Source organism: Sebastes umbrosus, chromosome 22, assembly GCF_015220745.1.
Source record: "Sebastes umbrosus isolate fSebUmb1 chromosome 22, fSebUmb1.pri, whole genome shotgun sequence".
Lineage (NCBI taxonomy): Eukaryota > Metazoa > Chordata > Actinopteri > Perciformes > Sebastidae > Sebastes > Sebastes umbrosus.
This window is the reverse complement of record NC_051290.1, coordinates 20,530,035-20,543,886: the sequence shown is the minus strand read 5'-3', so window position 1 is coordinate 20,543,886 and position 13,852 is coordinate 20,530,035. Positions and strand designations below refer to the sequence as shown.

General features: G+C 42.5%; 2 protein-coding genes across 6 annotated transcripts in view; one reads left to right on the top strand and one right to left on the bottom strand.

The window, feature by feature from the left end:
* Positions 1–13,852, bottom strand: part of LOC119481208 (serine/threonine-protein kinase pim-1-like) — a 1,020,488-nt gene that overhangs the window by 192,034 nt on the left and 814,602 nt on the right. The gene's annotated exons all lie outside the window — the stretch shown is intronic.
* The window catches only part of pcxb (pyruvate carboxylase b), a 370,637-nt gene that overhangs the window by 79,993 nt on the left and 276,792 nt on the right, over positions 1–13,852 (top strand). The gene's annotated exons all lie outside the window — the stretch shown is intronic.

Below are 13,852 nucleotides of genomic sequence, written 5' to 3'. Positions count from 1 at the left end.
TCATCATCCACGTGTATTTGTTTATGTTGAGATCAGCTGTTCTAGCAGCGGAGCATCGTAAAACACTTCATTCAATCTTGACAGAAACAAAATAAAACTCACCAAAACTGTCGTCGTTAGTCTTTTCAACAATCACCAACTCCAGTTTGGTTGAAATAAACTCTTATTTCACCGAGTTTGATGTGAAAATAGGCCGACTCTACACGCTGTCTCGTATGGTGGGGCCTCTAGTGGTTCCCACCCCTATATTTCATTAAGAAATAAACTTTATTTCTAATATATTTTTTGCTTTATGGGGTGTCATTAAAGCAAACCAAACCTCCTACATCCAGGGCAGCTGATGGGTGCTTGCCATCCAAGATATTAACAGATAATTGTACAAACCATTTACTGTACAGCTTTAATTCACATAACACTATCTAACCTCCATTTCTTCATGTTTCAAGCTTTTCAATCTCTTTTTAGTTTTTTTTCCCCCAACATGATTCTCATGTGTCTATGATTTTCAATTTCTTAACATTTATCTCACTGCATGAAAAATTAAAATGAGCAGAGCTACTGTGTTTAGTTTTTTTTTTTTTTTAGGAAGCAATAACGTAGGGAGAAGATGGGATATTTAACTATCATAAATCATGTATTTCATGCCCACGGAGCAGATATATCTACAATGTAAACTTCCCAGAATTGCCTTTTCTGTTTCTATCACTGCTATCAAATGCAATGTCATATTTAATACATTTACAAATGAAAAAGGGCTGAAATGGATGATAAAGGGCGCTGAAGAACTCGAGCAATATCATACTAATATTTTCATCTCGCAACTCACCGAGGATGTCACGCTTGATTATTTGTGAGCAGAAAATGAGATGGAAAGGATCTTGACTTCACATTGCGCATCAATAAAGATGTTTCTTTATTCTGCCTTTGTACCACCAGCACCTCCGCCTACTCTTCTTTTGTTCTTTTATACCTCTCCTCCTCCTCTTTAAGCGCTTTTCTTTCAAACGGCTTTTGCGCCGGCTCACACACACATGCATGGACACACACCCAGGTACTCACTTACTCTTCCTTGCTGTGCTCAGCAAGACAATAAGTTGATAGAAAGTCATTATTCCAGGTCCCCCTCCACTCCAGTCTCGCACCAGTTTGTCATATCCTCTTTGTCCCGCAGAGAAAACCTCATATCACCGAAGTAATTTGACGTTTTGGGGAATTGGGGTCATTTGAATCGGCAGGAGTGCAGTAATGACTCGAAACCGGGCAGCGTCCGGCGTGAGACGGCACGTGTTGAAAGTTTCACTTGTCACAAGCGGCACTTTTAATTTGCACGTCTTTCATTTCAGGCTGCGTTTGAGCTCTAAGCAGCCACAGCTGACAAATCCGATAGCTGGAAAGAGAACAAGCCTTTCCAACAGAAACTCAATGTGCGTCCATCTAGATTGTAGGGGACATGTACCCTTTACAAGGGGACAAGTATTACATTTGAGTCTAAATGGCTGTATTGTGGTTTCATTTGAACATTACATCCATTAGTCTTTCGGCTTTTTCTGTCTCACTCGGCTGCACTCCCAATCTCTGAGGTGTGCGAGCACATTCATTCTTGTTTTTGTGGGTTGGAAACTGACTGTGTTACTAATAGACTTGTCAGCGAGGTATTTTTCATACTGAGTTGTGAAACTACCCTTTTAAACTTGCCGTTCATTCCCCAACCCCTCCTCCCCTCACTGTCTTTCATCACTTTCATCTCTCCCGCCTAATTCCCTTTGCATCAATCATTCCCTACTCGATTTGCTAGCTTTCTCCAACCTGGCTGCAGTTGAGCCCCGGCTCCTTCGTCTTTTATCTGCATTCTCTCTCCGCCTTTGTCGTTCTCTTTCTCTCCTCCTTTCTGTGTGTCACATACACCCAAATTCAAAAAGTTTATTTGTATGCATCTCCACTGGCTGCCGTGACAGGAAACCCACCTTTCGTGTACGTCTGAGTAACTGGATTTGAAATACCCGTTCAGCCTCTCTAGCTCTCCCTTAACTTGTTGTTCATTCTTCACTCCTTCTCTATATTTCACTCTCTAAGCCCTGCTTTATTTGTTTTAGATCTGTCATTTTGAATTTGTTTTTGACTCTACCTCTCCCCCTTGCTGTGAATGTATAGTGAGTTGCTTTTTCTCTCTCCTATCTTATCCTTGTTGGTCTTTCCTTCTTACTCTTCTTACTCTTTCTTTTTCACCGCTCTCTCTTTTTAAGCCACATTAGGGGTGTTATTCTGGACAATGTCTGTGGGTCAGTTGGTTGGTCCACCACTTTATAATGGATTATATTGAAGTTTGAAACAGACATTCATGCTTCCCATATAATGAATCCCAATTACTTTGGTGATCTCCTGACTTTTCCTCTATGGCCACTAGCTGGTTGACATTTTTGGTTCAGAGTGAAATGCCTGGACTACTATTGGATTGCCAGATGTTCGTGTTCCCCACAGGCTGAAGTCATCACCAGCTCATTCCACTGTGTTGCATTAATGACTTGGTTAGGACTCGAAACGCAAAGATTAGACTTGACTTATTGGTTGGTCTTGACTGTATGGTCCTGATCCAAGACTTGAGGCTTACTTGTGACTTGCAAAGCAGTGACTTTGTTCCATCTCTGTAAGAAGCGATCACAGTGCAGGCAGAATTAAGAGAACACTTAAAGCCCCGGACACAAGCCGATCAAGCCGATGGCCGGCCCTCGGCCAATTTCAAGCCGTTGGTGAATGTCTGTCTCCCTAGTTTTGCGGTGTGTCCCACACCGTCGGCTCTAGTCTGCCCTTGTCAGAGGCTTTTTGGCCAATTCAGCATGTTGAATCGGCAGCGGAGCCCGTCAATTAGAGAAATCACTCTGATTGGCTGTTCATCTTAAAACGAATCGATGCACAAGAAGAGAAACGGAAGTGAGGAAAGCAAGCAAGCAAACAAGTAAAATCAAGAGGGCACACACAGAATGCTTTTTTCACATTTCATCTTCAAGTGGTGAGTGAGAGTGATGTGTAAATGGTTGGCAAACGCTGCTTTATTTCATGTATGTATAATAACAAAGGCTGGTATATCCACAGTCCTCGGTCTTTCGGTTTCACCAAGACACAGGCGACGTGTATCGAGGCAACAGTCGGCCTTCATCTCCGCTAGTTCTTTGATGTTGGATTGGTGTGTCTGGGCCTTAAAGCTACTAGGAGGAAATTTCATTTTGTGTTGATTTTGGCAGTCCCTGTGGACATAAGCAATAGTGTTTTCGAGCACCAGAGTACCTTTAGAAAAACTCTCATTTTACTGCAGCAGGATCGGAAATTCTGCCCCGTTCAGTCCTGGTTCTGGTGCCTTCCTTCCTTCCTTCCCTCCAGCGGGCCCAGCAATACGGCCCGGGCCTCCAGCAGTGTGATGTCAGTGTTGGCTCCCAGCGAGGACCGTCGGAGCAGCGAGGTGAAGCTCTGCTCCTGGTTAGAGGAGAAGCTGCTCCTGCTGGAAGCGGAGCTCTCCACCTCCCGCCGTAGCTCTGATTGCAGGTCAAAGGCGGCAACGAAGCCGGATCTGGGTCTGTCCGTGGCAGGCTGGTTGCTGCCGGAGGCCCCGCTGGAAGCCATGCTGGAGGCCCGGCTGGAGTCTGAGCTGAAGGAGATTCTGGTGAAACCTGCGTGCCGTAAATCTGGTTGAGAATGTTCCATAACCAGTTAAAAGTTCCTCGTGGTAACTTTAATACTGGGTTTAAATGCAGAGGGCTGCGATCAGATGCAATTATGCGGATGAGATATCCAGATACAGATCACATGTTAGCACCACCTGTCAGTGAGCTCTTAGCCTTGTTTTCCCCTCAATTAGATGCTCTCTGGATCAGACTCCCTCACTTTGATGTTGCGGTGTATGTGTCTGCTTGATATGCAGTTTGAACTAACTGTTACTAATAGGATGCTATCTGTTGCGGGGGTCAATGTATCACACACTCCCGATATCAAAGTCCCCTCTCTCTTTCTCTCTCTCCTTAATCCATCCCCTCTTCCTTGCCACCGATCCATCTCATCCTTCATTCCTCCCTCAGGTTCTCCCCTTCATCTGTCTGTCCTCAGCTGACTCACCGCATCCGTCTCTTCACCTCCATTTCTCCATCCCCCCTTCTCTCTCTCTCTCTCTCTCACTCTCTCTCTCTCTCTCTTTCTCTCTCTCTCTCTCTCTCTCTCTCTCTCCTCCTCGCGCCGCTGCCTCCTGTTCCCTGTCTCCCTCTCTCCCTCCCGTCCTTTCAGCCCCGTCAGTTTTATCCCTCTGTGTGTCTACCGCTCTCTCTGTCACTCCCATCACTCCTTCTCATTCCTCTCTCATCCATCTCATCTTTGTCACTCTCTCCTCTCATTCACATTCATCCTCTCCTCTTCCCCCCCCCCTCTCTTTGACATCTGTCTGTTCATTCATCTCTCCCCCCTCTCTGTCCTTTACCTCACCTTTGCCTCTTCCAGTCTGTCTCACGCTTCATCTTTACTTTGTCCCTTTATTAACTTGCCCTTCTTCGTCCTCGCTCCCTCCATCTGCCCTCTCTTATCCTGCTGTCTTGTCACTCTCTACCTCTGTCTGTCCCTCTTGCTCCATCCCTTCATGTATTTGTACAGGTGGGAGACAAAATAGAAACAACCCTGAAAGAAGGACTTTGAGGTTATAGAATTACATTACATTATTAAGTTACATCCTTGATCTATTTGCCTTGATAAGCAGCTATGCCAAAAACAAGGGGAGCATTTTCCATTATGATAACACTATATTACCAATAGAGTCTGACCAATACTGGATTTTTTTTAAATAAAGATAATTTAAGTTGAGTTATTCTGACCAAGATCACTAATTGTAAGCAGGTTTTGAGTATGCATGCACTCTGGAATAGTGAGTGACAAAATAAAGTCAGTATTCATGCTAAAAAAACTTTGTGATGTTGATGCAATGCACAAAGGAAATGGAGGAGCTGCCTATAGCTGTAAAAAAAAACGTCTTAATGGTGATGTAAGAGCTTCAGGAACACCTCAGAAAACAAAAAAACTCTGTGTGAAGATTAGTTGGCAATAACATGTTAAAGGTGCTCTATACGATATCCAGAGCATTAATATAGCAGCAAACCGCTATTTGGTATGTAAAGATATAGAGGAGTAATGTCTACCTGAGCAGAGAATGAAGTCGCTCTCCCTCTGTGTGTGTTGTAATTTGAGCTTCTATCTGCTTTGTTGACATTGCCGTTTATGCATGTGAGCATGCCCCAGTGCCTATCTCATGGCTGCCACTCAGCACTGCTCTCATACGGCGGTTACAACTGATAACGCCGTCCCGACCGACGGCACTGTTGCGGAAGCACCCACCTAGTTCCCCACCCCCCAGGTTAACACTGTTAACTTTGTCTGCACTGTTAGCACCATTAGCTACGAGTCGTCGCCATGTTGAGCAATAGAAATGCTTCCAATCTCGCATTTAGCACCTTTAAAGTTTGATTAACGTCTGATGGCGCAAGTATTGTATAATTTCTTGTTGGTATTAAACAGTAAAGTATGATTTCTTGTATGCCAACTGAGAACGATAAAGACTAGTATATTGTACATACTGTTGCCAGTTAGTATGCTTTGTGAAATTGAGCCACAGCCACACATTTCCCTCCTGTTTATGATTACGAGACACTCTGTGATCAGAGCTGACAGCCAGTCTGTTCAGATCGACTCCAGACATATTGACACACAGACCCGAGACTTGTGGCAATACAACCGGACCCCACACAATCAGAGTCTTGTATCTGATACAGGAACTGAGGACCCATGAAGACCACTACTTCAAATATTTCTGTGGCATTTCTCTACTGCGATATTTTGTTACTTATTGGCCAACATACGCCGATACTGATGAATCTGGGACAATGATGCTGATATACAGTAGTTAGGCTCTAATTCCAAACACAAAGTGCCTCTGTAAAGAGGAACAGCAGTTACAACCTACCACCTCAAACTTTACACAAAACCATCTAAACATTTCTTTTTTCTCTCGCCTCTTTCCTTCCACTGTCCCTCACACTCTCCCCTTCGCTGGTACTGTTTCTTCTTCCTCCGCCTTCTCTCGATATTGCTTTGATTGTTGTGTCACATCTCTCGCTTCTCCAACGCGCCGGTAGCTTGACAAGGTGGTATCTTTTTTCGACTGAGAAGGCATCCTCTCGCTCCTTTTCTCTGCTTCCTTTGCTTCTGTCGCTCTCAGCGGTGGTAATGGGTGCATATTCAAGTGTCAGTGAGGAGGCGGAATATCACAATCTATAATCAGAATGAATGTTCCCACACACACACACACTCTCTCATTCACAGATGCATACAAAAATACGCTCCCCAAAAATGTTATGTCCAAAGGCATCAACGAAGACACATAGGAAGAAAAAAAAAAAAACACATTGCACGGAATATTATTCAAATACCTATTCATCTGTCTTCCTACATTCTTGCACTATAGAGGCAATTCTGTCTCCTGAATGTGTTTACAACAGACACAATGTGAGATACATGTAAGATATATTTTGTCTGGGAGGCATACCCGGTATGCGTGAGGGGGGGGGAGATGCTTGTGTATGAGACGCTCGACTGTCTGAAAGGGATAAGCGTGAGTGTTTGTGTGAGACGGGGAGACCGCCTCTGCATTCAACTCCAGCTCTGCCTTTGAACTTCTCCTCTCTCAAGGTTCAATTTGTCCATAATTTAGCTGTAAACGAGCTTTCCTTTTCCGCGTCGAGTGTGTGTCCCTCGGTGGCAGCGTGCATTCAACTAGTGTGTGTGTGCATGTTTGCCGTCGAGGGACGCTGTCGCAGATTTTGTCAGATTGGTGGACAGGAGCCCTTTAGATCCTGAAGTGATATAATTATACCCCCGGGCACACGCTTTGCTGTGTGTGTGTTTGGGACTTTATGCTGAAGAGAAAGTGCAGTGCCATCTGTGAGTGTGCACACATGGGACAAATATCAGGATGTAAAGACTTGTGGATGTGTGTTAAGTCCAGACTTTCAGATGTGGCCCACCAGGAAATCACAATAATTAAAACAAATTCCACCACTCTCTAGAATACTTACAAGTCTTTCCAGTTTTTCCACCACAATATTTCCTCAAAAACACATAAAAAAAGTCTAACAAATCGACCATGTTAACATCTAAGAAACATTTTCTGTTCCCCAAAGTCTATTAATTTCTCAGGCAGTGCTTTCTGCTGCTACCAGGCTGTGCATCGCCTTGCAAATCTCGGCAAACAATCTCTAAACTTGCACCCAACCTGAACCATGTCTAACCTTTAATACCTAAAACTAACTGTTTGATTTATGGAGCTTTTTTGGGAACACAGTAAGCACCGGCTGTTTGGATTAATGTGGACAAAAAGTCCCTGAAGAACGTCCTTACTACTTGTCTGGCTACTGTAGCTGCCCAGACTTGTGGCTATACTGACAAATACCTGGATGCTCACCAACTGCTCTCATTAATGCTCAGGTAATTACAGTGTTGAATGGGGTCTCGTTTAACTTAAGGCTTCAGATGTTGACTGCTATTCGTGATGAATGTACTAGGGGTGTAAGTAAATATCGATACACATGAGTATCGCAATATTATGTTTCACGATACTGTGTCGATTCTCCAAAACGCTGTATCAATTTTTTAATTAATCTCTGAAAAATCCACTACTGCCATCATGAAACAAGAAAAATCGAAGGAATCCATTGGTACCAACCATGTCATACTTCCATGTCACGAAGGGGGCTAAATAACGCTCCAAAGTTACTACAAATTTTGGCGAGGAAAAACGGGCATGGCCATTTTCAAAGGGGTCCCTTGACCTCTGATCTCAAGATATGTGAATGAATGGGTTTTCTGGGTACCCACAAGTCTCCTCTTTACAGACATGCGTACTTTATGTTAGTCCCATCCAGTTTGGAACAAAAACCATGCAATTTTTTTGCGTGCAGTATAAATGTGTTATTTTCACCTTTTCTAAAAAATGATGCGTTTGAATATCTCTGCATACTGGGGTCTCTAAACACTCTTAGAATTGCATAAATTGGGTATGACTGTAAAGCTGAGACTCTTGTGGATCGAATGACTCCATTGTGATGCTGTTAGTCCCCATAATAGCCATTTCACAAAGGGACTTTTTTGCTCAGATTTTATACATATTTCTTTCTACAATGATAGTTTTCCTAAAATTGAGTATCGCAGTATATCGCCTTGCTTACTGTATCGCAATATATTGAATCGTTACCCCAATATCATGATACGTATCGCCAGATTCTTACCAATACACAGCCCTAGAATCTGCAAGTGTAAAGTTGAAGATCATTGTGTTTTCTGATACTTGGTTGCATATTGTAATGTTAAAGAGCTTCTTTTTTTTTGGAGATAAAGAGAACTTTTTGCAAAAATGTGACAAAAATAACCTCAACTCAGGGTCTACTTACAAGCCTTTTCAAATCTCATGGCCTTTATCAAGGAACTGCAAAATATCCCTAAGCTGTTTAACAAAATGGTCGCAGTTTCTGAGAACAGCTGCTGCGAAGTCAGTCATTTTTTGGCTGCAATAATCTCAAACAGCTCTGCAAGACCCTGCTGGGTCTGCTCACCATTCCTTTGACGTTTTTCCACCAAACAACAAAAGCAAAGGCTCTCTCAGCTAACTGGCCCGTCCAATAAAAGGATTTGGCTCATGATTTTGACATCAAAATCCATCGCCTCCAGCCAACCAAAGCAGTGTACCTCTAATACTGCCACGGCACAGTATAGACGATGTTTGCACCATTTTCTGCTGATACGGGATATCAGGCACATGCTGAGCTACAGTATAATAGATTGTGGGTACTTGTGTGTATTATATTTCAAATGAGAGTGACAAGACATGATTTACTAACACACCCAGTATTGGATATCAGCAATAGAATTTGACTGACAAGGGTTTTTGAGGACAGAAAATGAAGTTTTGGATTGAAGCCATGATATCTTTATTTCGGCACCGGTTCGTTTCCATTCTTGGCAGGAAAAGAAAATCATCCAAAGCGGCTTTTAACCCACAGGAAAAGACAATAAAAGCCCCTCTACTGCAATAAATAACATGTTCCCGTAGACAATCGGCATAGTGTTGAAAACAGAACCTCTGAGGTCGTTTAACAAAGTGCATCGAATCCATCACGGAAGACGCAGGGTGACAGTGACTGGCCGACGCTCATTTTAAAACAGGAATCCAATAGCGTGCAGATACTGTATTATTGACGGACTGATCTGCATTCACACCACGGCGCAATAAAGCCGTCCCCGCTGAAGAGCAGATCATAATAAACCTGTTCATGCATGGCTGTAGTGGATGTGATTAAATGTCACATTTGAATCATTTCAGGTTAAGGGCTTGGCATTGATGAGCGGTATCGACTGCTTTAACGGTGTAATATTGATCGTGTAAATGGTAATATTATTAAATAAACTACATAAAATCCAATATAGTGAAGGTTGGCCTCACTGAATGCACAATATAACCATTTTTTTCCTATTGAGAGCCATATTAACCCGGTACAGTAGAATGTCTAATTCTAATTTCCATCCATCCAATCCACTACTGGCATCATTTAACTAGAAGAGGAAAAACTGGCATGGCCATTTTCAAAGGGGTCCCTTGACCTCTGACCTCAAGATATGTGAATGTAAATGGGTTCTATGGGTACCCACAAGTCTCCCCTTTACAGACATGCCCACTTTATGATAATCACATGCAGTTTTGGGCAAAAACCATGCAATTTTTTGCATGCAGTATAAATGTGTTATTTTCACGTATTCTAAAAAGGATGTATTTGAATATTTCTGTATACTGGGACACTCTTAGAATTGAATAAATTGGGTATGCCTGTAAAGATGAGACTCTTGTGGATCCATTGAGTCCAATTGTATTCATGTGTGATGATGTTAGTCCCCATAGTAGCCATTTCACATAGTGACTTGCGACCTGCGACCCTCTTGCTGTGAGGCGACAGTGCTAACAGTGCTAACCACTGCACCACCGTGCCGCCCTAATTCTAATTTGTAATAAAACAAAATCATTATCTTAGTTTTGTTTTAGTGATGTCAAACAAATGCCCTGAATCTACCGCAGAGTGTTCGCTGTAAGTGAGGAATACAATCTAAACTTGATATTATCTAATACTTCATGTTTAATACCGTGATGTTCGCTGGTTAGGAAAAACATTGCTATCATTACATCCTTGGTGTGAGGCGGAGTAAATAGCCTGCCATGTAATATTGCTGTTTGGAAATGCTGTTTGTGTGTGTGTGTGAGCGAGAGAGAGGCAGTTTCTTTAGAGAGATGCCTTCATTGCATTTAGCTGTAAATGCAACAACCAGATGAGCAGATAAAGAAGCCGCAATAAAGTGTGGTGCTTTCAGAGGAGCCACAACATGATTGTCTTTTAAAACGGAGCATTCTCATGCTTTTATTTTGACTATACCGCAGACAAAAAGAGCAAATCAGACAGAGTGTGCGTAAATATATATTTCGATGTGCGTCAGAGAAACTGAGTTAGCTTTGGGCTTTATTGCTTTGGTATGAGCGAGAGTGAAACACTCATTTCCTTGCCTCTTTTAGTGTGTGGATAGAGTGCGTGCACATGCATTAATATGGCGGTGCTCGAGAGAAAATGCGTGCGCCGCACCTGGTTATTTGTCTGTTTAGGCTCACTAATTAGTCTTAAATGACCGCTCTCCATCTTCATCAGGCCGAGAAAGAGTGACGGAGAGGGAGCGGGGAGTGAGAAAGACAGAAAGAAAGAAACAATGCCTCGCATTAACTGACAAGAGGGTCTGACAAACGAGGGGTGGAAATGGAGAGAGAGGGAAGGGACACGAGGTGAATTAAAAAGGAGAGTGGAGCGACCCGGAGCCGCTGAATAAAAGCACGGCAGCCCTGCTGGACCAAAGTTTGAGGCCTGCGTTGGTTAGATACGTTTGAGTCTATAGAGGATGCCTGCGTTAATACATTTCACTGTGAAACCATTTGAGGTGACGCATTGTGATGCCTTTTCTCTATCCTTCAATTTGTCATGGAGCCTCTTCTTTTTTTCTTTCTGCTTGCTTTGTGATTCCTCCTTTTTACTTTCATTCTTTCTTTCTTAATCTCTCTTCCCTTTCGTTCCCTCCTCGTCGAACGCTGGCTGCTACATCCAGCGTCTCCAGCTCTCCGCTCTTGGCTTTGATTTCCTTTTTTTTTTTTTTTTGAACGTGGGAGTTGGAGGAGTTTGCTGCCACATCAGCAATTATTCCCCCCTCTCTCCCTCTCCAGTTTTCCCAACCCTTTCACACTTGTTTCTTGGCACAGTAAAGTATAAAAAGATATTCGAGAAAAGGTCAACTCCGTATCGTTATACACAATTAGCATGCTTAAAAACTACTTGCATGCCTGGGCTCCTTATTCCTCCCCTTCATACTCTCTTCTCCTCCTTCACCTTGTGAAGAAATTCTCTTTGTTTTATTGTTCCTGCATCCTCCTTCTTTCATCCTGTTCTTCTTCTGATTATCCTCTCTTAACCTCTCTCCTCTTGCTCTCTGCTCCTCTGGACTTTTCCCCCCTCATATTTTATTTATTTATTTTGCTCATGGCTTATTGAATCTGTTATCCTACTCCCTCCTTTGCCTCTTCCTCCTCCTCCTCCTCCTCCTTGTCCTCCTCCTCCTCTTCCTCTCTGTCCATTTTTGTCTTCCTCAACCCCACAAGGAAACACTTGCGGTAGTAAACAATCTTCTCCTCTGGCCACACATAGTGTGTCTGTATGTGTGTGTGTGTCCATAAATAACCAATGACAAGGAAATCCTGCTGAGCTGCATAGACGACATGCCTGGACGCCCTGTAATAAGCTAGATAATGGTTATAAGAATTGTGTGTGTGTGTGTTTGTGTGTGTGTGTGTTTGAGTAAATTGTGTGTAAAATAGCGATTACCTGAATCAGCCTTTATATTACAGTATGCTTTGATGTTTGTGTATAAATGCGTGTCTATAAGCACTGCGGTGTACAACTGAATCCAGCATTTAGCTATTTTGTGTAGTTTGTTTGTGTGTGTGTGTGTGTGTGTTACAGTGTACGCCCAAGCATTCTTATTTGTGTGTGCGCGGGCACTCCGAGGAGTTTTGTTTGGTTTTGTGAGCACGTCATAAAATCATTTTAAGGTGATTATAATTGTGCAGCGAAGTGTACAGTGAGTGATTGAGAAGTAAGCAGATGAATAAGAATGAGGGATTGAACTGTGTGTGTGTGTGCGTGTGTGTCCAGACACCAGGGGAGAATCTAATTTGTGTGTGTGTGTGTGTGAGGAGAGAGAGAGTGAGGCTATTTATGATAATGGGAAAGGATGCTTATCATGATTATAATCACAGCCGTCATTGTTTCTGGTTGTATGAAATGTTTTGTTTTTTTTGTGCTCGCGGCCAAACTTGACTATCTTCTTCTTCAATATGACCTGTTAGACAGTTACAGGACTCCTACTGTACAATAAGTTCCTGCCAACGCAGATAGGGACAATTACTCATCAGTTATGAATGGAGATAATAATAGCCATTTGCGGTGACGCAAGAAACCGCATAATGCAAAGAGCTAGAAAACAATTTCACTGATTTAACCCTTTGAACAGTAGGCGTTTTTGCTCCATTTTATCCCCCCTTAATTACAGGATGTTTGCAGTCACTACATGTCTTATTGTAGCTTGGCATGTCACAAATTGCTCAGAAACTCCATCAATTTGCATGCCAGACGGCAACCAAAATTTGGGTTTTGTTCCCCAACTTAGTTCGACATACTAACATTAGCTAATCAGCATTTACCACAAAGCACAGCTGAGGCTGATGGTCATAAACTTAAGAAAATAATAATAGAGTGCTGCAGGAATGAGTTCTAAAACCCAGAAATGAGTTTAGCATTTTAGCACTTCCGGTTCCCTCGTCAGGAAGTCAATGGATTTTTTTTGAATGGGGTTTTAGTTAGATGCATGAAATAAGGTCTGTGGTTAACACAAGCTGAAGATAGTTTAACATTTTGTTCTACGATATAAAATACATCAATAACTATCCCACTCGTGAGTTTTGAAGCCTTTTACATGTCTTAAAAAGGCAGTTGCTAACAAGTGGCTAAATGAGAGAACTAAACGTCATCACGCCGACTCGTCCGCCACCACAGCCTCGTTGTGTATACTTGTGTTATGGCGACCGTGTAATTCATTGTAAATTCATACTTCAAAAATCATACAAATGGTGTACATTTATGGAGATTATCTTGCTGAACAAAGTCTGTAAGCATCATAAATGATTGTTTGCCACAGAGCTTATTTTCTGCAATTATCCAAAACCCAATGGAAAAATCTGCCTTTTTGTTGAGGAAAGATTCTAACTTCCGGTTTGGCCTACAAAAATCTGTCATCCCTAACGCACTCTGTATTTATTTCAGTTTGTACGTTATCTATGATAGACATCGGGGATACTGGTTTATCATGTCTGTGTGTTAAGATCTGACAGAGTCACGACTGTGAGAAGGGTTTGAATGTTGACGCAAATTGTGTCAATCAAAACAGAAAGGATTGATCACCTGCAGTGTCATTATTAATACCTCCATTATGCACCTGAGCAATGCACATCATCCTGGTGTCCTTTGGCTTTGTGCCGTGTCCTTCCTCGTGTGTAAATAGTAGCAATAATGTTATAAAAGGTGTTTCTATGGCGATGACCTTTTTCTGTTGAAGTATTATATGAATTTCTATAGGTTTCCTGCATCACCGCACTGTCCCCTTCATGTGAGCCTTACAAGACTGCTCACACCTA